Source organism: Lissotriton vulgaris, chromosome 5 (genome assembly GCF_964263255.1).
Source record: "Lissotriton vulgaris chromosome 5, aLisVul1.2, whole genome shotgun sequence".
NCBI lineage: Eukaryota > Metazoa > Chordata > Amphibia > Caudata > Salamandridae > Lissotriton > Lissotriton vulgaris.
In genome coordinates, this window is record NC_141693.1 from 286,396,002 (window position 1) to 286,419,100 (window position 23,099).

Genomic DNA, 23,099 nt, shown 5'->3' on the forward strand with positions numbered 1-23,099 from the left:
GTCGCATCTTGGATGTCGCTGCTGTAGTTGTTGCATTGCGCGGAAGCGTTTCGCAAACATTGGAGAAGAGTGCCGCAGCCGAGGCTGTTACCATTGCATCGCTGAACTAGGGTGTTGCCGCTGCAGTTGATGCATCGAACCAAAACTTCTTGCATCATCGGAGAAGCGTGCCGCATCTGGAAGATCTTCACGTCTTTCTTTCTTTGCACCGGAACTTTGCCTCATTTCCATCGCTGCAACACTTTTGTTGTGGAAGTGTCCTGCATCGCAAGGTACACTGACTCGCATCTTAAGAACTGTACTGAACTGAACTAAGCTAAAACTACCATTTTAAGTATAGTATTGTGGATTTTGGTTGTTTGGGGTCTGGTGTTAAGTCTATATAAAGAATACTTACTTTTAATATTCAACTGTGTGGTGTCCATTTGTAGTGTTGTCACTGGGTTACTGTATGTGGTCACAAATGCTTTTGGATACACGAGCAACCAGACGCCAGAGACATTGCGGAATATCCAGTCCCAAGAAGGTTTAAGAGAACGCCTTTCTGGGTACGAAGTTCTGATTACGCCATCAAGTATATGTAAGACTTCAAGATAAAGAATATACTTAAAGAGCGTTTTTTATCAGGGATAGAAAAAGGAAGCCTTCGCCTGATTTGTCTCCTCCGGGGCTTGCAGCCGTTTTCAACTGGCTGTTTTGATTAAACGTGTCGCACTCGAGTGCAGTATTCCGCAAACAAGAAATGGTTTTAAATTTAAAGAACACGCTAAGATTACGGCATTGAACAAACAAATTGGTTTGTTTCGACTTCGCACACAAAAGCAATTAAGACGAAGTCTACATCTCTACACCTTGAAACCTTTTTAACTTCAGAAAACTCCCCTTTTTCATATGTTTAAAGAATCTTGCTGAATTTGTCCTGATGAAGACACAAAGCATGTGTCGAAACGCGTCGACAGGAATCAGCCTCTTCAATTAATATCGGGAATCATCTATGTGTTAATAATTCCCTGACTACTGCATAATCTTTACATTGAAGATTTGTCTTTTTAAACAAACTTCCCCCCTTTTTCTAACCATGTGTATTATTGAATATGTTCATATCAATTTTTATAAATGTAATTAAATCATACAATATTTTTCTTTGAATCTTTTTCTCCTTATGGTGTGTTTACCTTCCTGTATACTTGTTTCTGCCAGACATTTTGTTTGTTATTTTGCCTGGGCTTTTACCCTTTTACCCTTGCACATGATTGCTTTACCCTGACCCAGGAAATGTATCCCATTCAGGGGGTCCTTGTTACTTTACCATCAGAAATGCTTTACACACTGCCTCTGAGATAAGCCTGTCTACTCGTGCCAAGCTACCAAGGGGGGAGCAGGGGTTATTTTAGGAGTGTACCCCCTTACCCTGACTAGAGGCAAGGGTCCCTATTTGTCACAAGTACCTACCTGTGCCAACTAGAGACCCCCAATTCTAACACACACACACACATATATATATATATATATATATATATATATATATATATATATATATATATATATATATATAATTTTTTTTTTTTATCTTTTCATTTGCGATTGACAACCTCATTAGCTGTTAAATTTCACATAAGAGTTTGTACATGCATTTTAGTTGTCATATGGTTATTACGTTTCCATAGATTGTGTTAAGTTAGCATGTGCTTATTAAATGTTTAAACGCCATATTTTCTTTCTGCTTCGGTTTGCACACGACACCTAATTGTTATTACAGCTTTTAACCTAGAAGAAAGATGTGATTTACTTCAGAATAATATATTATTGTACTGGTATCAGTCGTGCCTGGAACACTTGGTACAACTGTCTGCACACTGAGAACTGCACACTCTAACACAAGGTTACTGTAGGCCTGATCCTCGCACTACGTTAGTCATAACACAAATGATGTTTGGGCTTTACGTGAGTTCAAGATACAGTTACAGGGAATTAGAAAACACACTTGATGCTGGACATGCTGAGAGCTGGTAGCTGTTGATGTGATCTCCTACTACTGAGAATTTGAGGTATGGGTTCGCCCAGCTAAAGCCCAGATGAGACCTTCTTAGATATAATATAATATGCTAATTAGGGTGCGCGAAATATAGGTGATACAGAATTCTATAGATTTTTGCATCATAATATGTTATCACAGTTTGCTTATTATGGATTAGTGACTATGCTGCTGACTCTGATTTTTATAATATGCATGTTGGTATTATACAAGATACTGTGTTTGAGAATGTTGCATTGAAAAAATAAACATTTCAAACTTGCACGTGTTCTCATTGCCTCCCAGTTTCGGTTTGGAATGATAATATAACGAAAGAGTGTTCATGTGTTCCACGATACCTGAGGTATTCTAAGTTCATGTTCTGGATTGTCTAAGACATCGGGAAGTATTCACTGCCGATGAGATACTGTAGCTAGCCTGGTAAGGGGATTTCTGAAACATAGGTGAGTTGTGGGTCACCCTGACTCACCCAGGTTCTAGGTCTCTGAGCACAGTTCTGTGAGAGAACGGAAACCCTGCGACATGGCGCCCATACGTTGGTTGGCCCTATAACATGACACTCGAGTAGTATATCATTCAAACCTTAACGCCTACATTCCCGTTTCCGGAAAACGGCAGTGTCGGAAAAACCTACCTATTTTTGAAATAGGTAATTTTCAAGCTTGAATCTATCTAAAACGGTTTCTTTGAATTACTACCCAGTTGTGCTACAAAGTATAATTTGTTTTTTCTCATTCCTGTGCTAACATGGCTCAGCCTGTGGACATCCCGCAGCATAGTCGCATTGCGGTGCGTGACCATTTGCGGATGTATGATGTTCCTTTGGAAGGCTTGGCTGTGGTTCTGGTGGTGAGCGCGGAACATGCTTACCCGTACGAACTGTTTTATTCGTGGGTGACATTTCCGGAGGTGAACGCAACTACTGGTGTGTTTCACACATACACTGCTACGGTTGTACCGGCAGAATACGCTCCGTACAGAGCACTGGAGGTACCTATAGACGCTTGGCAGCATGGAGTTTGGTTTGGTGGCGCCCTACCGCACGCTATGACCGCTCCGAGGTTAGGTTCTTTGTCCATTCCGGGCACTAATTGGCCTGCTTTGGGTGGATTTACTCCTCACCCTCGACGTAACGCTTGTAATGTAGGAGACCTGCGGCAGCTTCATGAAGTCGCGGTGGGAGTGATTAGAGCGCTTGTTCATTACATTGGACGTAATGTTCAAGAAGCGGCCCCTAGAGGCGCACAGCTTCGAGCAGGACATGCTGGTCTGAAAATCAACCCGGTCATGGTTAATTCCGTGATGGGTAAGAAGCCCCAGGAAAAGGACGATTTTCCGTTCTGGCTTGCTGAGAAATTCGGCCAGCTGGAAGTTGTGTTTCCTAATACGAGTCCGGGTGATAAACACCGGATTCTTACACTGAGTTTGCCGAAAGATCTGGCTCCTGACCTTGCTGACTGTGAGACCTGGGGAAAAACTTTTGCAGCGGTCTATTCGAGGTGCTATGGCTCCCCGTCTGTGACCAATCTAGGTGGGGTCCTTAAACGTGTTCAGGACGAACATGGACCGGAGGCGGCTGTTGAATTGGGCATGCGCCTGTGTGGCTCCTTTGAAGTAGTTTGCGGTGTGATCCTTGCGAATGTCAAGGGGGATGCAGTGAACTTTCAAGTTGCTAACGCATTAGCGTTGGTTCCCGAGCCCGACCGACCCCGACAGTTAGCAAAGATTATTGTGCACGCTTACGCAATGGTGGGCCGCAATGCAAAGGGGGTTAAAACTTTTCCTGATAAGGAGAAGAAACAGCCCCAGGGTCAGACATCGGAAACTAGTGGTCAACAAAAGTCCAAGAAACAAAATTGGCCTAAAAAGCAGAATCAGGGTAAGCAACAACAACAACAAATACAGGTTTCTGCTCCTGCGTCTCCATTGCCTGCGCAGTCGGATCGTGTTTATGATTTGCGCGACCGCGCGATGATTAAATCGCCTGAGAGGTTTCAGGCTTCTGAACAACGCTCTCCTCGTTCCTTTCAGGCCTCATCGGCTCCGTCAACCGGTGGTGGAGGGGGCGGCAAGGGCCGGGGTGGCCAGCAAGGACGTGGTCAGCCCCGCCCGCGTTCCAGTGGAGATCAGCAGGAAGGCTCTACGCCCAAGAGACCTCAGTTTGCCACGAAGAAAGTCGCTGCCCTGACCGCGCATCGTTATGCCCCAGATAGTGAGAACGCGGCTTCGGAATCTGACGTGGGCTCTGACCTTGCTGGACAGCGCTGCAGAGATTACCATAGTGAGAGAGGCCCTCCGTCCACTGTTGAAGGTGACAGCGACTGAAACTTTTGTTGTGATTGAAACTGCAGATACGCATGTTGCTCCCCCTGAAAGACTTTTTGAAATTGTCCTGTTAATTGAAGGTGACATGCAGCGAACTGTAAAAGGGGTATTTTGGGAAAATCTCTCGTCTACGTATGACATTTTGCTTTCGGAGGCTGACTGGCCCCCACCTTTTGTTCTCGCAGCTCCGCGAGGGGAGGAGGTAATCCTACCCAGCTTCGCGCACACAGTGCCGAGGGTGGAGGCGCTGCATTTTGCAGAAGAGTGGGCTCTGGCGCTTGCGCCGGCTGTGTACCGCAATCAGTGTGGCTGGGATAAATTGTCTCCAAGCCATGAGATTCCATTACGGTCACAGCCACAGCCTCAACCTCAACCTCAATATCCCATACGGCGTGAAGCGAAAGCTTCGGTCGCAGCTATCCTTGAACAATTGGAATATCAAGGTGTAATTGAAACGTGTGTGTCACCGATGAATAACCCACTTTTTACTGTGAACAAACCGGACGGATCATATTGTTTGGTTTTGGATTATAGGCATTTGAACTCGCATTGCCGTAACTGTGCAGTACAGAATACGCACGGCTCTGCATTAGTGAATAGTCTTGAGCGTAAACGGTTCAAAACCACGCTTGACATTTCCAATGGTTTTTATGCACATAGATTAGATGGTCTAAGTTCCCAATGGACCAGTTTTACGTGCGCCGGAGTGCAAAAAATGTTTAAACGACTCCCAATGGGCTACAAGAACAGTCCTGGTGTTTTTTCCGCGCGCATAGTCTCTCTTTTGGAGAGCTTCGACCCAGTTGCTTGTTCGTATGTGGATGACATTTATCTCACGGACGACGATCTTTGGGAGCATCTGTGTCGAGTAAATAGCATAATTTGTAACTTTGCTGACATGGGTTACAAGTTTAACTTTGCAAAGTCGCACATTGCAGAGTACACAGTGTTGTTTCTAGGTTACGAGCTTAACCATGAAGGGAAGGGTTTAGCACCCCATTTCCTGGAGAAATGTGCACAGTTGTGCTCTCCGACAACACTGAAAAAATTACAATCTCTTCTGGGTTTTCTGAATTTCGGAAGGACTTACATTCCGGAATATGCCCAGCGTATCAAGCCTTTGTATGCTTTGATACAACCATCTTTTTCCAAGTCATGCTGGCTGCCTGAGCATTCGGCCATTCTGCAGTCTTTGCAGGCTGATTTGCTCGCTTCTGAATACTTACAGACTCGTGATAACCAGACCAACCTGGTGATAAGAATTATCCCTGGGGTGGTGGGTTTCACGTACCTGACTTTTAATGAAGGAGATACGGTACCTATTGCTTACAAGTCACACTTGTACACTTCGGCTGAATTGCGTTTTTCCACTGTGGAGAAAGTTTTAACGGCTGTGCAGATGGCAATTCTTAAGGAACGTGCCCTGTCACAAGGAAAGCGCATGTTGGTTGTTACCCCGTGCCCTGCCTTAGAGGCGGTTACGAAAGCCAGTGTACCTAATTCCAAAGCTTTGCACCCTCGGTGGATTCAATGGGCTGCGTCCTTGACGTCCCAGGATGTCACGTTTATTTTTGACGCCACCTTACGGTCCCAGGAGTATTTACAGTATGAGTTTGTTCATCCTGCTCCATTAGCAATGCGGCCGTTGGAGGATTTCCATTGCATCATTTACACTGATGGTTCGGCGCAGGTTGCGCATGGCTCTAAACACGCCTACGTTTCCGCTTGCGCCATTGTGGTCGGTGCCATGGTGAAAGATGAGTTCAAGTCCAGTGTCGTGCACACGCAGACGCTTGGAGACTGCACCGCACAATTGGCAGAGCTTCGTGCTCTGATGCTTGCATTGGAGTACGCAGATCCTAGTGTGACGACTTTAATCGTAAGCGATTCTTACTACTGTGTCCAGTCTTACAATGAAAACTTGTTCTTTTGGATTCAGAATGATTTTCGTGACTCCAAAGGTAGCACAATAAAACATAAAACGATCTGGGTCCGAGTGGCGGAACTTAAAGAGAAGCTGCCACTCGTGTTTGTGATTCATACTCTCGGTCATCAGCGCGTGGGGGTTCACGCTGTTGGCAACTCGCTTGCTGATGAAGCAGCAAAGTCAGCGGTATCAAAATACTTAGTTGCAGCAGTCACGAGGTCCAAAAGCAAAATCGATGATGACATCTTGGCAGCTGTAGCTGCAACGGAGAAGGGAGGTAAATATCCCGCGGGATTCCCTTCTAAATACACATACCACTTAAGTCCCGATAAGGTTCCTTATGTGAAAATCCCTGAAGTTGGCGAGCGTTTAGTTCCCAACTCGGATCGCAGAGCTGCTTTGATTACAGCGGCACATGAAGGTGTGGTGTCTGCGCATGCGGGCGTCTCGGCCACTGTAACGCAGCTACAACAGAGATTCTGGTGGCGGGGGCTGTACAAACAGACGCGTGAATATGTTCTTCAATGTGACATTTGCCAGCAGATAAAGCTTTCTACTGCTGCGCGTCCGCCTCAGACACAGTTGTATATCTCTAATAAACCGCTTGGATGCGTTTATTTGGATCACTGCGGTCCTTTTTCTTCTGATACTGCGTTTAAATACATCTTAGTAGCAGTTGATTCATGCACACACTTTGTATGGGTATGGCCGCATCGAAGCGCTGATTCGCGGACTGTCATTAAGGATTTGCGTGTCTTTGTGGGAATTTTTGCCTGTGGTACTTTCCATTCGGACCAGGGCCCGGCTTTCGCCTCTAAGGCATACAAGGCTGCTATGGTTTCGTTGGGAGTCCAAGTCAAGTTTTCAAGTCCCTACAGACCTGAGGGTAATAGTGTAGTAGAACGAATGAACCGCGACTTAAAGCAATCTTTGACAGCCCGAGTTATAGGTACTGGTAGAAACTGGCTAGCCCACCTCATAGGCGTGCAGCGTGCGCTTAATAATCTCCCTAGAAGGTCTCTGGGTGGGCGGACCCCATACGAAATGCTCTTTGGTATCAAGATGTATGTACCTGACCTTGATGGGCCGGACTACAAGGCCCAGGCCGGGGCCTTTGACGTAGATGAACATTGCAATGTTTTACAGAATCTACAAAAGACCAGAGACAGTCTTGCAAAGGAACATTTGCCCTCCACATCGGATGATGCGTTGCAGATCCCGGTAGTTGGCTGGCTACCCCAAGTTGGAGAACTGGTTCGAGAGAAGATCGATAACAAAAAAGAGTTTGGTCCCTCATATCGAGCACCAGTCCGAGTACTTGGAGTGAAGGGCACAAGAACAGTCATTTTACCACCACTTCCAGGTCGTAAGGAAAACAGATTTATTTCTATTGACAATGTCAAGACACACAGGGTGGCCGATTCTTCATAGCATGACACCGGCTGTATCCTGTCCTTCCATGGTGAGGCACTCTGTGCTGGCTATTACATCTGGTGCAGAACAGGAGGTGTCCCTCGAGATGCCTGCCATATCCAGTCCTTTATTAAATACTATTCCTGATACTAACATTGATGAGCTAAACTACACTTATCCTGCTGATTTATCGATGCCTGATTTGCAGACCCGTTTGGCAGGCCAGTCCAGATTCTCTTTTGACTCTGTTTCGGAAACATCAAAGAAACCCACAAACATTGCAAGATATGCCACGTTGTTCAAAAAACATTTTTTAATTCCACCTTGGACATACATTTGGTTGATCCTATTTTCATTCTATCTTTTTATGTCAATTGGTTTTGTGTTTTATTTTTTCCGCCTGATTGATGGTCACTACGTTAAAGAAAGAACAGGAATTCGGTACCTTAATGGAACATTGAACCCTCTTTCCTCTTCACATTCTGCGCACAGACAGAAACGAAACTTAAATGCAGTTAACATTACGGCTTGGCCTGTCCTTGATGGGATTGTGTGGGATGCGGTTAGGTTTCAGATACATGGGCCTACTGAAGTGATTAATGTTCCAAATGTGCTTAGAGTAAACATGGGAGATGTGATTAAACAAAATGTACGTTCTGATGATTGGGATATTCAGGCCGTAGAAGCATTATTCTCGGATTTGAAGTATTATGCTGCCTTCGATGCTGAGGATCTGTATACAGATTCTATTAATTATGGTGATTTGTTTTGTTTTCAACACTATGGTAATCATTTTTTACATAAGACGAATTCCAGGAGGGTTGCTGTAAATTATACACAATGGGAACATTGCCCTGCTCCATTCAGTGGCAGTTCCAATACATTTCTGAAAAAATATACATATTTTACAGACTTTGATCAGTCTAATCCCGAGTCATTTTATTTTAAAATGACACAAAAGCCCATTTCCAAAGTTAGACTTACTGATACAAAATTGCTGTATTCGAAGTCCTTTTTAGACAGGTTGGCTGTAGATGGCTACGAGTTCTGGAAGGGAACAATTGACCTTAAATCGGTTTGGGGTACCAAAGATTGGCAGGTACAAGGCACTGAGGCTTTGCACCGTGCATATCTCATCCCGAATCACATGTTGTTTTTAAATTCTACCATTTTCCAGACAACATGCTTTGGATTGGCTACTTCTAAAAAATTAAATACACCGACCATCCCAGATTTAAATGAATATACAGGTTGGGGTAATTTCACTGATTCCTCCATTCAAGGGTTGCAAACTCTTTTACACAATTCGTCCTTTAACATTTCCAGTTTGGATTCCAAGGGTTGGCTGGTGTGGCAAAAAAGTGCTGATTCTTGCCAGCGCCGTTTTATGGGTTTGGCTGAGGGATTCACAAAACTCAGGCCCGATCCACGTTTTGAGGGAGACTATTCTGTCACGACTTATTCTGTGGGTAAGCTGTGTCAAAATTGGTTACAGCATTCTACTTTAGCTGCAGTTAAACTACATTTGTCTCAATTACATGATAATGTGGATTTAAACGATTTTATAAAAGGCCCTGCTAAAGGTAGATCTAAGCGATTCCTGTATGCAATTTACAATGAAATTTGGAAAGTTAACCAGGTTGAGGCTGCTAAACGCCTAAGGGCTATTGATCAAGCTAATTTGGAAAAAGTGCTTGCAGTGGTTGATAACAGCATTAACACGCTTTCTTCCCGAATTTACACTTTAAATAATATTGTGTCTTCTGTTGTCGACATTGTACATGATGAAGTGTCCGTGTTGTATCATGGTCAAAATCAATTGCGTTCTGTGATGCAGTTTGCGTGGACACTACAGACTCTTAAGTCTGGTCGAGTGCCATGGACTTTTTTGAACATATCATCATTATTTGCCCCGTTTAATTTGACTGAAAAACAGCGCATGTTGTCAATGAGAGATGCTACATTTTCTATGTTACATATTGAAAAATTAGAATCCCTGCCATTTTCGGTGGCTGAAGTAACTGCAGCAACATGGCTTATTCATGGTGTTATAACGTTACCTTTTGCTTTGTATAAGTTTACAAATTGTATGAAATATATTGCCATTGGGCGATATGAACCATTAGGCAGCGCTTTCCTCCATGAGACATGGTCTTTACCATACACTTACAGATGCCTTAAGGAGGGGAATGAAGTGAATCTGAATGGTGAAGAATGTACACAGTCCCCTGACCGCTCACTTATTTGCAGACACATCCAGTTGCATGGTTCTTGTAATCAGGACAAACCTAATTTGGCCTGTGTTTTGAAAGGGACACCAGTTCCTGCAATAGTTCCCACGTTCACGTTGTTGTCCAACGGTAGTTATTTACTTTTAAATAACGAGTTTTGTTGTGGGTTAGAGGCTGGTATCGCATATGTGGTTACCGTGTCTGAAAGGGTCGTTTGCTGCAAGAATGTGTTGTATCCACCCACGCATGGGAATTCAGAAGTTTTAATTTGGCCAAGAATACCAACCTTGAGAGCTGAATTCAATGGTTTAGGCCGTATAAGAGCCCTTTTGTCTCAAAAACAGGTGGCCCTGAGCTCTGCCCGCAAAACTTATGTCCTTCACATAGCAAACACACGCACAGAAGTACAAGCGCTTTTAAGTACTGATTTGCCGTTTCATTTTTGCGAGCTGGTTCATCAAATCTTTAATGCCTCCTCCACATCCAGCCTCGCTCATTTTTTTAAAATGGTTAGCAGTGGTCTCGTGACTACATTTGAAAAAGTATTTGGTATTATCCCTGCGTTCTTTCATTCTATATTCGCTAGTCTGTTTGGCGGATTTCCTGTTTTGCTGGCTTTGGCTGCAGGCGTTCTGGTGATATTTTATTTCATAAAACATGGATGCCCATCCTGCGCAAGGAAACGCACAGCACCAACTGATGCAGTTTCGCAACCGGATGCTTGATTATTATGGATCCCTGCCGCTTGCGACTTTAAGCACGGCTTTTGGATTATCTTTCAGATTTTCCTATTTCACCTGTGTCCAGCCTGTGTTTCATTGCCTGAGCTGTGATTTCGACTGGGCCATTGATTTGTGTCTCTGTTTACCGACTTCTCCTGACGTCGATTTTGATCAGCTGATGTCCCCCGTAGTGGCTCATGAGGTGGTCTGTTCTGGCGAAAGGGTTATGGCTGTGGCAGCGATGCATGGACTAATGGGTCAGTGGGACATTTTCGCGGCGGCGCATGACTTTCTGGCACAGAGCGTTCTCGAGAACCCACTGAGTTGTCCTCTGATGATGCTAGAGGATTCAGTACTGGAGGAGCACGTATGTTCTTTCCCATTGCTTAATTGGATGGCTGAACTGTTTTCGGATGATGACAGTGATTTCATGTTGGAAGCTGTTGCTACATATTTTGCATATTCATTCAACGAGGAATGACTCTGAATACTTCCATCTATATGGCACGTGACTTTTTAGTAATTCTGAATGGTGCCAATTTCAATACGAACATTCGATTTTTTCATATGTTCTAGGCCTATTTATTATATTTAGGCCTCAGGTTCAACTTTTTATATTTTGTGTGGCCACTATAGGCATTCATACATATTTTTTGTATTTTTTAAATTTTACATACATTACATACATTTAGCTTGGCTCAATATCATTGAACTCTGCTTTCAAGTCTTGCCTCTCATAGAGTATTGGCTTATATATTTGTCTTTTGACCGTCCTCGGACCATTGGGGGGGTGTCATATGGTTATTACGTTTCCATAGATTGTGTTAAGTTAGCATGTGCTTATTAAATGTTTAAACGCCATATTTTCTTTCTGCTTCGGTTTGCACACGACACCTAATTGTTATTACAGCTTTTAACCTAGAAGAAAGATGTGATTTACTTCAGAATAATATATTATTGTACTGGTATCAGTCGTGCCTGGAACACTTGGTACAACTGTCTGCACACTGAGAACTGCACACTCTAACACAAGGTTACTGTAGGCCTGATCCTCGCACTACGTTAGTCATAACACAAATGATGTTTGTGCCAACTTTGGGCTTTACGTGAGTTCAAGATACAGTTACAGGGAATTAGAAAACACACTTGATGCTGGACATGCTGAGAGCTGGTAGCTGTTGATGTGATCTCCTACTACTGAGAATTTGAGGTATGGGTTCGCCCAGCTAAAGCCCAGATGAGACCTTCTTAGATATAATATAATATGCTAATTAGGGTGCGCGAAATATAGGTGATACAGAATTCTATAGATTTTTGCATCATAATATGTTATCACAGTTTGCTTATTATGGATTAGTGACTATGCTGCTGACTCTGATTTTTATAATATGCATGTTGGTATTATACAAGATACTGCGTTTGAGAATGTTGCATTGAAAAAATAAACATTTCAAACTTGCACGTGTTCTCATTGCCTCCCAGTTTCGGTTTGGAATGATAATATAACGAAAGAGTGTTCATGTGTTCCACGATACCTGAGGTATTCTAAGTTCATGTTCTGGATTGTCTAAGACATCGGGAAGTATTCACTGCCGATGAGATACTGTAGCTAGCCTGGTAAGGGGATTTCTGAAACATAGGTGAGTTGTGGGTCACCCTGACTCACCCAGGTTCTAGGTCTCTGAGCACAGTTCTGTGAGAGAACGGAAACCCTGCGACATAGTAGGTTATCATTTCAGATGTAGGCATTGTTACAGCTTATCACTTTACTGCTACACTTTATGCTCGGTTTAAATTGTAATAAAGAATTAAACTTCATTGTATACCTCATAGTTGTATTTGTCACCTATCATTGGTTCTAATAGATGCATAATAGTGTGCTGCAATGGGGAACATAACTTGAATCAAGGGTGAAATCAACTGGGATTTACTGTGTAGGAGGATATATATATCGCTGAACGTAGATGAGCCTCTTCATTAATTTTAGTTTCTAGCGACTTTAAATCAGGTCTCAAGAGAGAATGCCTTATTGGTTGGTTGGTGTGAGCCGCACTGGTATTCGGCAGCATGAACAAATAGGATTTGTGGATACAAGGAGTTTTCTCTGTTTTCTTTTTTGCGTAGTGAACAAAATAAAATGAAGTTATTGAAAATGAGGAAGACTTTGTTTAGAAAAGATGAGCCTATACCTATAAGAAAGGGAATTCCTATACCGCCTGATGGTTTGCCTGCTTCTTTTATGTTTTTAGAACCAGGATATCATGCGTGTACATGGTTTGAGAATTTGGGGAAATATACAGAAGGAGAAGGGAATTTGGCGTTTCCAGAGTATGGTACTTTTAATGTGAGGATTTTAGAGAACCTGAGGTATCAAATGAATCAATTGAGACCAAACCCTAGACCTATGCAGTACGAAGCACTTGAGGAATGGGAACATGAGGCATATAAGAGAGACAGGTCTACGAATAAATATAGAAATACTGTGAGTAGATACTCAGAGGCAAAATGGGATGCCCAAATGAAATGATGGAGAAGGGATGTGATTGTAGCAGGTGAAGGTTTATATCAGGTTGTTGTAGTAGAGAATCAGGCGGGAGGAAAGTGTAAAGAGAAAAAGAAAAATGTAGAATGTTCAGATCCAGAGCCTAATGAAGTTGATGATGAGTTGTTGGATAAATTATTACTAAACCGGCCTTCACCATATCAGGAAGGTCAAGAAAGAGTTACAGTGAATGCTTAATTGAATCAAATAGAGATTCCTCAGCCTTTACAAGTGAGAACTACAAATATAATGAGTCAGGTAAAAGATGATTTAACACAAAAGATTACTCACTTGAATCTGAACGTAGAAGCTTCATCAGTTCCTGTGATGGTTGGTCACATAGTTCCTTTGTGTAATGATGGTCGGAATATTTCACAAGTACATACCTTGACAGTACCTGTTAATGATAATAGGGTTAATAGTGGTGCTGATGTGAGTGAGACAGGAACATTGATTGATATTTCAGAGAGATCAGTGGAAACCCCAAAGCGTAATGCACATATGGAAATTAGAAGATTAGTGCAAAACGTGAGAGCAGTGACACTTACTTCAGGAGGTTCAATAGGACCATCAACGTAAGAGCTGGATGAATAGATTAGAGGGATGGTGTCTAGTAAAGTGGAGACAAGCATGGATGCAAGTAGATTAAAATCGAACTTGGAGGAAATTGTTCTAGGTACGGTTAGTCCAGAAAGATTGAGTAAATACACGGAAGAAGAATTGTTGTTTTTGTGTAAGAATATTACAATGAGAGCACAGAGTCTTCATGCGAGATTTGGATATAGAGAAATCAAAGGCTTTGAAAGAGAAAATTAGATTTGATTTTAGTTATAAAGATTTGGAGAGTTTGAATGCTTCTGGTAAGCAATTGCAAATTAAGGAGTTGAATAATCCACTGAGACGATGGGGTGAATTGAAACGTTGACGGTGCATGTCCTGAGAGCTGGGGGAGGAGGTGCCAGCCCTTTAGGTCTCACTGGGAGCGCTGGGCCTCAGTTCTTGGAGGGCTGGTGTAACTGACAGGTTAGGATATTACCAAAACGCTTTTGAAACATGTTTTTGGCTTCAAGTAACTTTGTGAATTGATGCATAGGCAAAGCAAGCATGGATTTTCAGTCATTTTAATCATACTTTGTGTGTGTGGTAGGGAGACTGGGGTGCACACCATGAAAGTAAATTTCTCCTAATTTTTTGAATAATTATGTTTTAGGGAATAGCTGTTGAGGGTGATAGAGGGATGATGAGACCATGGCAAGGGGTGCACTGGTTAAGATAGTCAAGAAGGTGGTGGTGGGTGATCCTGCTGCACCTACAGCTTTTAGGAGGGTTGCGAGATAGGGGTGCACAGCCCCTACAGATTAAGACATTATGGGCCAGATGTAGGTAAATCCGATTTACCGACTTTTAAATACCGAGTCATACCGATTCGGTATTTAAAAGTCGGTAAATAGGAAGGAGGCAGATGTAGGTAAAAAATTACCGAATCTGTCAGAGTCGGTATTTACAGATTCTGTAAATACCGATTCTGTATTTCCCATTGATTCCTATGGGCCTTGAAGCCCATAGGGATCAATGTGAAATACAGATTCGGTATTTACAGAATCGGTAAATACCGAATCCAGCAAGGGTGCAGGGGGTGTCACTTTGACACCCTCTAGCACCCCAATTCTGGACTTGTGTGCAATGTGGCACACAGACATGCCCTTAGGGCATGTCTGTGTGTCACAGTGCACAGGTGTGCATGCACAGATGTGCATGCACACCTGAATTCGGTATTTTACCACCCAATAGGATTGGGTGGTAAAATACCAATTTTTAAGGGCCTGTGGCACTCTTAGGAGTGCCACCTACATATGGTTTTTCCGAATCGGTAAATATATCGATTCGGTATTTTACCGATTCTGTAAATTTACCGATTCGGTAACTTTACAGAATCGGTAAAATATAGGCCCCTACATCTGGAAACCCAAATACCGGTCGGTAACGGCCGAATTCGGCCGTTACCGACCGGTATTGGGCTACCTACATCTGGCCCTATGTGTTTTGCTTTGAAGCTGGTTGAGCTAGGAGGCGGCATTCCCTGTGAAAATCTACTTTCCTCAGTTTTTCTTAAGCCACACTTCTGCCCTAAAATCCTGCAGCTGAAAAGTAATCTTTGGGATGCACTGCAACACCATATCAATGACAGGCTGTGTGCTTTACAACTGAGTGTACCATTTCATCTAAATAGCATTGACGAGGAATAGGCAGTTTGAAAGAAGCCGCTCTCTCCCGGACCTTTAAACATATACTAAAAACATGCCTGGCAGCTACAAGCTCTAAGGGAGATGAGAGTGGGCCTTGATTTTATAGGGGATCGGCTGGGGGTTGTCATTTGATATTGATGGTCCCAGGACACACATTATCCGTATGGACAGAAGGCAAATGTCATGGTTATGGAGTACTCTACCTCACAGTGCATTGGTTGTAATGCCCCCCCCCCCCTTCTGCCCGTCCTGCAGAGCCACAACATAAAAATACATCAAAAGGTACCTCTTACAGGAAAAACTTAGCTCATAGTGTAATTCTGTGAAGGCCAGAAGGGCTGGGAGACAGCATGTCACAGGTCCGATGAGGATGATGTGTGATTGACTCTGTCCAACCCTAAAGGCCCTGCAAAGGCATCAATTGTTTAGATTTGTCTGAGTTTCTGTATATGTCAGTCAGAACACCTCCTTTAGGCTTGGCTACGTATCACAGTGGGCATGGATGGTCTTTGTGGCACATGAGTTCCCAAGGAGATGCTCATGAATAGCGCAGCTGCAGCACCTCCTGTAAACGGGGTGTGGGAGATCTAGGCATTACGCCTTGTACATGGGAAGCGGTACAAAAGGGGGTGGTGATGGATGGAGCATCTGAACCAATCAAACACTCACACCCAGTCAACAGATCTGGGTTTAATCCATCACCGTTCTTTAGCCCACTCTGCACACCAGTTCAGACATGGCCATATGCAAATTAGTTTGACCCTGTGCCTCATGGGAACAGTCCATCCCGAACTGCAAGCCATGCCTACCCTGGACCGGAAACAAGCTTCCTAGGACCGGTTTCTGGCATTTCAGCCGTCTTCAGCCAGGCTTGCTTGAATCCAGTGGCAAAGTGAGCAAGGGACTCACGTCTGAGCATACCCTGCCAACTTATGTGGAACAAAGCGGTACAAAAGGGGGTGGTGATGGACGGAGCATCTGAACCAATCAAACACTCACACCCAGTCAACAGATCTGGGTTTAATCCATCACGGTTCTTTAGCCCACTCTGCCACCCCATGTAGTGAATCAGCCACTTTAGTGGTCTGATGCTCTGTGATGACCCTCGATCACCACCATTGTGTACTGACTTTAGTGTGCTATGTTACCTTAGCCTTAATGTAGGATGGTCTTGCATTAGAATAATCTTGCCAAAGAATAGAAGGTATGGGATGTCAAGGTGCAGTTTTGTTGGTGATGGTGCACACATGTGCTCCATAGTGGATACTGAGGTATTAAGTGCATAGTGTTATTTGAGTTAGGTGAATTATGACTTTAGCCTATTGGCTTTGACGTGGTCTAATATCATTCTGTTTTTCAAGTAGTAGAGGCCTATGCTTGAGCAACTCCATCTTCTAAACTGCAGCCATCTTCTGAGCCTCTTGAGGTGAGAGGTTATATTTTAGTTTCCATGTGTTGTTCGCTAGCAGCGAACCAGAGAGGACCGGTTCTTATCGGCTGGAATGTGCTCTCTTCGTGCGGAGTCATAGCAAAACGCTTGGACAGCTGCTTGTTGTGCTCTTGGTACGAGGTGGTACAGGAATCCAGTGAGAACTGTAGGCGGAGTTAGCTAGAAACTTCGATGGAGAGCGGCATTCTATATTAGAGAAAGGGGGTCCGAGAGAGGGTGAGATGCTGGTCTGGTGGTTTGGCGGTCTGGTGATACATCACGGTGCAGACGTGTAGTCGTGTTTGTGGAACAGAGAGTCCTAACTCAACCAGAGAGGGAAAGAGAGCCGGACCCTTCCTCAGATAACAAGATGCTTATAATCATGGTGAGGTGTTCCATGTATATCTAACTTTATCTAACTATGCTTTTATTTTCAGGTTTTATGTATGTGTTGGTGATTGCTATAAATGTTTACTGTGATATTTAGTTATTTCTTCTTCCTTGTCATCCTATTATCATGTAATAAAGAACCCTAGAAGCATATCAGTTGTCTTTATTCCTTGTGAATGAAGGTCAGGCCCCTTTTTTACCAAGTACTTACAGAGGGATGGGCGATTCCCCTCTAATGGGTAATTGTTGATAGGGAAGGGAAATTGCCTCCCAGCAGGGATGTCTAAATTCTAATTATTCTATCCAATACATTGCTAGGAGCAGGAGTTGTGTACCCTTTCGGATGGGGAGGTGTTGTGATTTGCTGTATACCCTCTCGGATGGGGAGGTGTTGTGACTTGTTATTTGCGAGCTCCTCAGCAATGGTCTTATATGTTGTCAGTGTTTCTTTCTTTCTTGGGTAAGTATTGTGAAATGTGGTGCTTTCTGGATACGGAGAAAGGATGTGGTAAGTAATGGCCTGGTGACTGACAGAAGCACCAAAACATACAGAGAAGTAGGTCATTACAATTTGGCGTAGTCGGCAGGATATGAAATTTGATTTAAAAGGGGAAAATATTGTTTTTTTAGCAATTGAAAGCAGACTCTCAGATATAAGTTAATTTATTTGCATGGGGATAGCCCATATGGTGTTCTGGCTCATGAGCTGTGTTGGGTTGAACGAGAATTGCTGTGTGTTTAAATGTGTTTTGTATAAAGGGCTTGTAAATAGCTTTTTTACGTTAGGCAGAAAGGGCTGGATCCCTGTAAAGTGTTCAGTAAAAGATGCATTTAAAATGTGCTCAGCTGCAACGTGAATGTAACATCTCAGAATATAATCCTAAAAGGTGGGATGATGTTTCAGACAGAGATAGTGGGGTTATTTTTAATGTGTTGTTTAATATGCATCCACAATTGTGTGAGGATATACCTTTGCAAACAGGATTAAATGTGTATGATTCAGAGGTCAAAAATGTTACAGAAAATCTAGTCAGGTTGCCAATTGCACAGGCTGTTTTAATTAATTCTTCCGAAGAGAGTTTTCAGTCAGAAAGGAATGTGCAAGAAGATAAGCAGACCAGTGTTTTAGAATTAACGATCACCGGTTGTGGAGATAAATCAGACCTATCAGTGCACGATACATTTTGCTTTAGAAGAAAAATGCAACCATATGATTTTGAAAGTGTACAACAGCAGAGTGTGTATGACTGGTTAACTCAAAGATTTAAAAATGTATTTAGTGATTTTACCCAAAAGCAATGTGCCCCTTTTAGCAGGGAAGAAAGAAGTCAAATGCCTATGACTCTGTACTTTTGCGCACTAAAAGATACCAGACAGAACAGTGTGAGAGAGAATGTGGTCTGCTTATGGGAGATCGCACTAGTGGTAAAACGGCCCATATAGACAGGAAGGTAGTCTGCACAGAACTGAACAGAAACAGATTTGGTAACTTTAATCACCAGAATAAAATGTTTTACTAATGCTACCCCAGATATTGTTACAGAGGTACCATGAGATTTGGTATATGACTTTTTAATGTTGCCAATGTGTTGTCTTTTAGTTACCAATAGTCCTATAGACAAATGATAGTTTAAAAGAAAATATATATATATGAAGGTGCATGCATTCAAAGGTGGGCTGTTCAATGTGGTTTTAATTTAGTGTATTCCATTTAAGAACGGAAAATCTCACAGCTTTTGGTTTGTGAACGGCTGGGAACTGACATGCTTTGGCCTTGAGGAGATAACATGCATTCCACAGAGACTCCTCTTCCCCGGAGCTCTTTGTAAGGGAGGGGGCGACCGCAGGAGCAGTCTCCTCTCTGCTTGTTTATAGTTGGCAATCAACCAGTTTTGTGCGCTGTACATTTCTGTGAAGGCAGGGTCATTTTGCTCCTCACCACAGTAAGAGCGTGCAGTAGACTTCCCCAGCCCCTCTAACTGGGAAAGAAAAAATTTGATTTTGCCCAAATAAACTTAGAGGATATAGTGCAGGTAGTATTCTTGAACTATTCCCCAGATCTAGAGGAGAGTTTTGCAGACAGAAATGACTTTTAGACATATAAAAAATAAAATGTGTGCTTTTGAATTGGAGTTTTTTGCAAGATGAGTGATACTTGTTTATCGTTTCAGATTGCCAGATCGTGCCGGGGTGTGAGTGATGCCCTCCCTGTATGCATGGGCCCCTTACCCTCCCCCACTTGTGTGTGAGGGCCCCCCTCCCGCGCCTGGAGCCAGACCAGACGGTGGAAGGTGAGGTCTTGTGGCTGATGGCAGACGGGAGCTGATGATCTATGGAGAATCAGATCGGATGTGGTTCTTCCTTGTCGAGGGGATACTGATGGAGATGGATGCCAGAGGGCTGTTCTCTACACAGATAAACTGCTTCTTTCTAAGCGAAGAAGGGATCACCAGAGTGTGCTACAATTGGAACTGTCCCCTTCAAGTGAGACTGCCTTTGAAAGCATGAGAGCTGTGTGTCTTTTGCACAGGAGAACTGCTTGTGCACCCTGACAAGAGACAGCAGTGTTTTTGTTTTCCTTTTTTCACAGAAAAGAACATTCTTTTTTTCCAATAGAGACACTTTGCTGCAATTGGAGTAGATATTTTCTGAGCTACAGTTGGCTGCCTTGGCAGTAGAATTTGCAGTTTCATTATTAGAGGTTCAAATGACACAAGCTGAATTATTTTTAGATATTTCACCCGAGTTATTGTTTTAGGTAATGCAGTCTTTGCCTGCTTCATAGTGATCATATGTGATGAAGTTTAAAAAAGAACAAAAAGAGAAAACCAGTTAATTATGATCTGCTTTGAATTCAATGTTTTTGATTAGTCACTTCAACACGAGAGTTCTTGATTCGAAATATGCTTTTTAACAGTTATGTTTTTGATTCTGAAATGCAGTTTTTCATTTGTAGATATTATTTCCAAAATGGCCTACAGTCTTGAATCTTTCACTCTGAAAATTTAGTTTTTAAGGTTTTGCCTTTAAATGAGACGTGCAATGTTTCAATGAAAATCAGGTCTTCAGTTAGATTTTATTCAGTTGCTGGTTATTCTGCATTGATACCACTTTTACAGTTAACAAATACAGTGCCCCAATGATAGTTTTGTTTTTCAGTCATAATTTTCAGTTGCTTGTTACCTTGCAATAATGCCAATTTTGCAGTTAAAAGATGCAGTCATAGCTGTGCCTTTAGTTCAGTGATTTTATTTTTGATATATGTGAATGGTGATGTTCAAGGGTCATGGGGTGCAATGTAGTGAATCAGCTACTTTAGTGGTCTGATGCTCTGTGATGACCCTCGATCACCACCATTGTGTACTGACTTTAGTGTGCTATGTTACCTTAGCCTTAATGTAGGATGGTCTTGCATTAGAATAATCTTGCCAAAGAATAGAAGGTATGGGATGCCAAGGTGCAGTGTTGTTGGTGATGGTGCACACATGTGCTCCATAGTGGATACTGAGGGATTAAGTGCATAGTGTTATTTGTTTTCCAAGTAGTAGAGGCCTATGCTTGAGCAACTCCATATTCTAAACTGCAGCCATCTTCTGAGCCTCTTGAGGTGAGAGGTTATATTTTTAGTTTCCATGTGTTGTTCGCTAGCAGCGAACCAGAGAGGACCGGTTCTTATCGGCTGGAATGTGCTCTCTTCGTGTGGAGTCATAGCAAAACGCTTGGCCAGCTGCTTCTTGTGCTCTTGGTACGAGGTGGTACAGGAATCCAGTGAGAACTGTAGGTGGAGTTAGCTAAAAACTTCGATGGAGAGCTGCATTCTATATTAGAGAAAGGGGGTCCGAGAGAGGGTGAGATGCTGGTCTGGTGGTTTGGCGGTCTGGTGCAGACGTGTTTGTGGAACAGAGAGTCCTGACCCAACCAGAGAGGGAAAGAGAGCCAGACACTTCTTCAGATAACAAGATGCTTAAGATCATGGTGAGGTGTTCCATGTATATCTAACTTTATCTAACTATGCTTTTATTTTCAGGTTTTATGTATGTGTTGGTGATTGCTATAAATGTTTACTGTGATATTTAGTTATTTCTTCTTCCTTGTCATCCTATTATCATGTAATAAAGAACCCTAGAAGCATATCAGTTGTCTTTATTCCTTGTGAAGAAAGGTCAGGCCCCTTTTTTACCAAGTACTTACAGAGGGATGGGCGATTCCCCTCTAATGGGTAATTGTTGATAGGGAAGGGAAATTGCCTACCAGCAGGGATGTCTAAATTCTAATTATTCTATCCAATACATTGCTAGGAGGAGCATGCGTTGCGTACCCTCTCGGATGGGGAGGTGTGATTTGCTGTATACCCTCTCGGATGGGGAGGTGTTGTGACTTGTTATTTGCGAGCTCCTCTGCAATGGTCTTATATGTTGTCAGCGTTTATTCCTTTCTTGGGTAAGTATTGTGAAATGTGGTGTCTTTCTGCTTCCAGAGAAAGGATGTGGTAAGTAATGGCCTGGTGACTGACAAAAGCACGAAAACATACAGAGAAGTAGGTCATTACACCCCAGTTCAGACATGGCCATATGCAGATAAGTCTGACACTGTGCCTCATGGGAACAGTCCAGCCCGAACTGCCAAGCCATGCCTTCCCTGGACCGGAAACAAGTTTCCTAGGATCGGTTTCTTGTACATGGGAAGAGAGTGCTGTGGAAATGGACCACCCAGAGCTCTCGGCCCAGCTGCTAGGCATTGGGAAAGCCCTGAAATAATGCCTTGGTGGGCAAGGAACATATTTGTATTAGTATTTTGTATTTATATTTTATAAAGCACGACATTCATCCCCAGGGACATTACAACGCTAGGACAGACAGAAACAGTTTTAAGTGGAATGTGGTGCGTGCTAAGTACATCGGGTTTAGAGCCCATGACCCGAGGGTATCACTACTTGAGTCCTGAGAAAAACCACGTCTTCAGTTCCTTTCTGAAACTCACATGATTTTCCATGAGACGAAGGTCTAGCAAGAGGCTGTTTAAATGAGTAGCTGCAAGGTAGATAAAGGAGCGACCCACGTTCTGACTCTTTTAGTGTGAGGAGTTTTGGCGAGAGAAGACATTCCAGTTTGCCCTGCAGAATTCTGGTGCCACGTTTATGCAATGCTCTATGCGCATAGCATAGGAGCTTAAACTTGGCTCTTTGTCTGATAGGCAGCCAACGTAAGTCTTTCAGACAGCCAAGGCCCAGCAGTACTTAGTTTTGTTGTGAATCAATTTGACTGCAGCATTCGGAACAACCTGTAGGCGGGAAAAAAGATAGTCTGCCATGCCAACATAAAGCACATTCCCGTACTCCTGATGCTGGTCGGTAGGGCCTGGGTAATGGTTTCCTCCAGTTTAAAGGGATCCATCTGAAGAGCCTCCCGAGTGTAGTAAAGCTTTTACCACAGAGAGCTCGGACTAGGTCCTACATGTTTTGTGCATTAACTACCAGGATACCCAGGTTTTCCACCATATGTTTGGGCTTGGGGGCAGTGCTCACTGGCTCGGGCCACCAAGATGTAGCCCAGACTGAAAGTGCATTGCCGAAGAGCAGTATTTCTGATTTGTCAGCATTTACTTTCAGGCAGTGGGCTGACATCCAGTCCGCAATGGCTCAGATTGCTTTTGGTGGTCTCATAGTTCTCCTCAAACGCAATCAACAACTGGGTATCATCTGCGTATGACCAGGTGTTGAAACTCAGTTTCCTACCAATCATAGCCAGGGGGAGACATACACATTAAATAGGGATTGGCTGAGGGAGGCTCCCTGTGGAACACTGCATCTGATGGTTTTGGGGTAGGAGGAAAAGGATCC

At 43.2% G+C, this 23,099-nt stretch overlaps 1 long non-coding RNA gene across 1 annotated transcript in view; it reads left to right on the forward strand.

Annotated features, from left to right (window-relative positions):
* LOC147710714 (uncharacterized) overlaps positions 1–21,391 on the forward strand; it is a 230,154-nt gene extending 208,763 nt beyond the window's left edge. Inside the window, exon 2 of the long non-coding RNA XR_015295875.1 lies at positions 19,432–21,391. This is a non-coding gene — a long non-coding RNA (uncharacterized LOC147710714). The remainder of the gene's footprint in view (positions 1–19,431) is intronic.
* Positions 21,392–23,099: the final 1,708 nt, after the last annotated feature.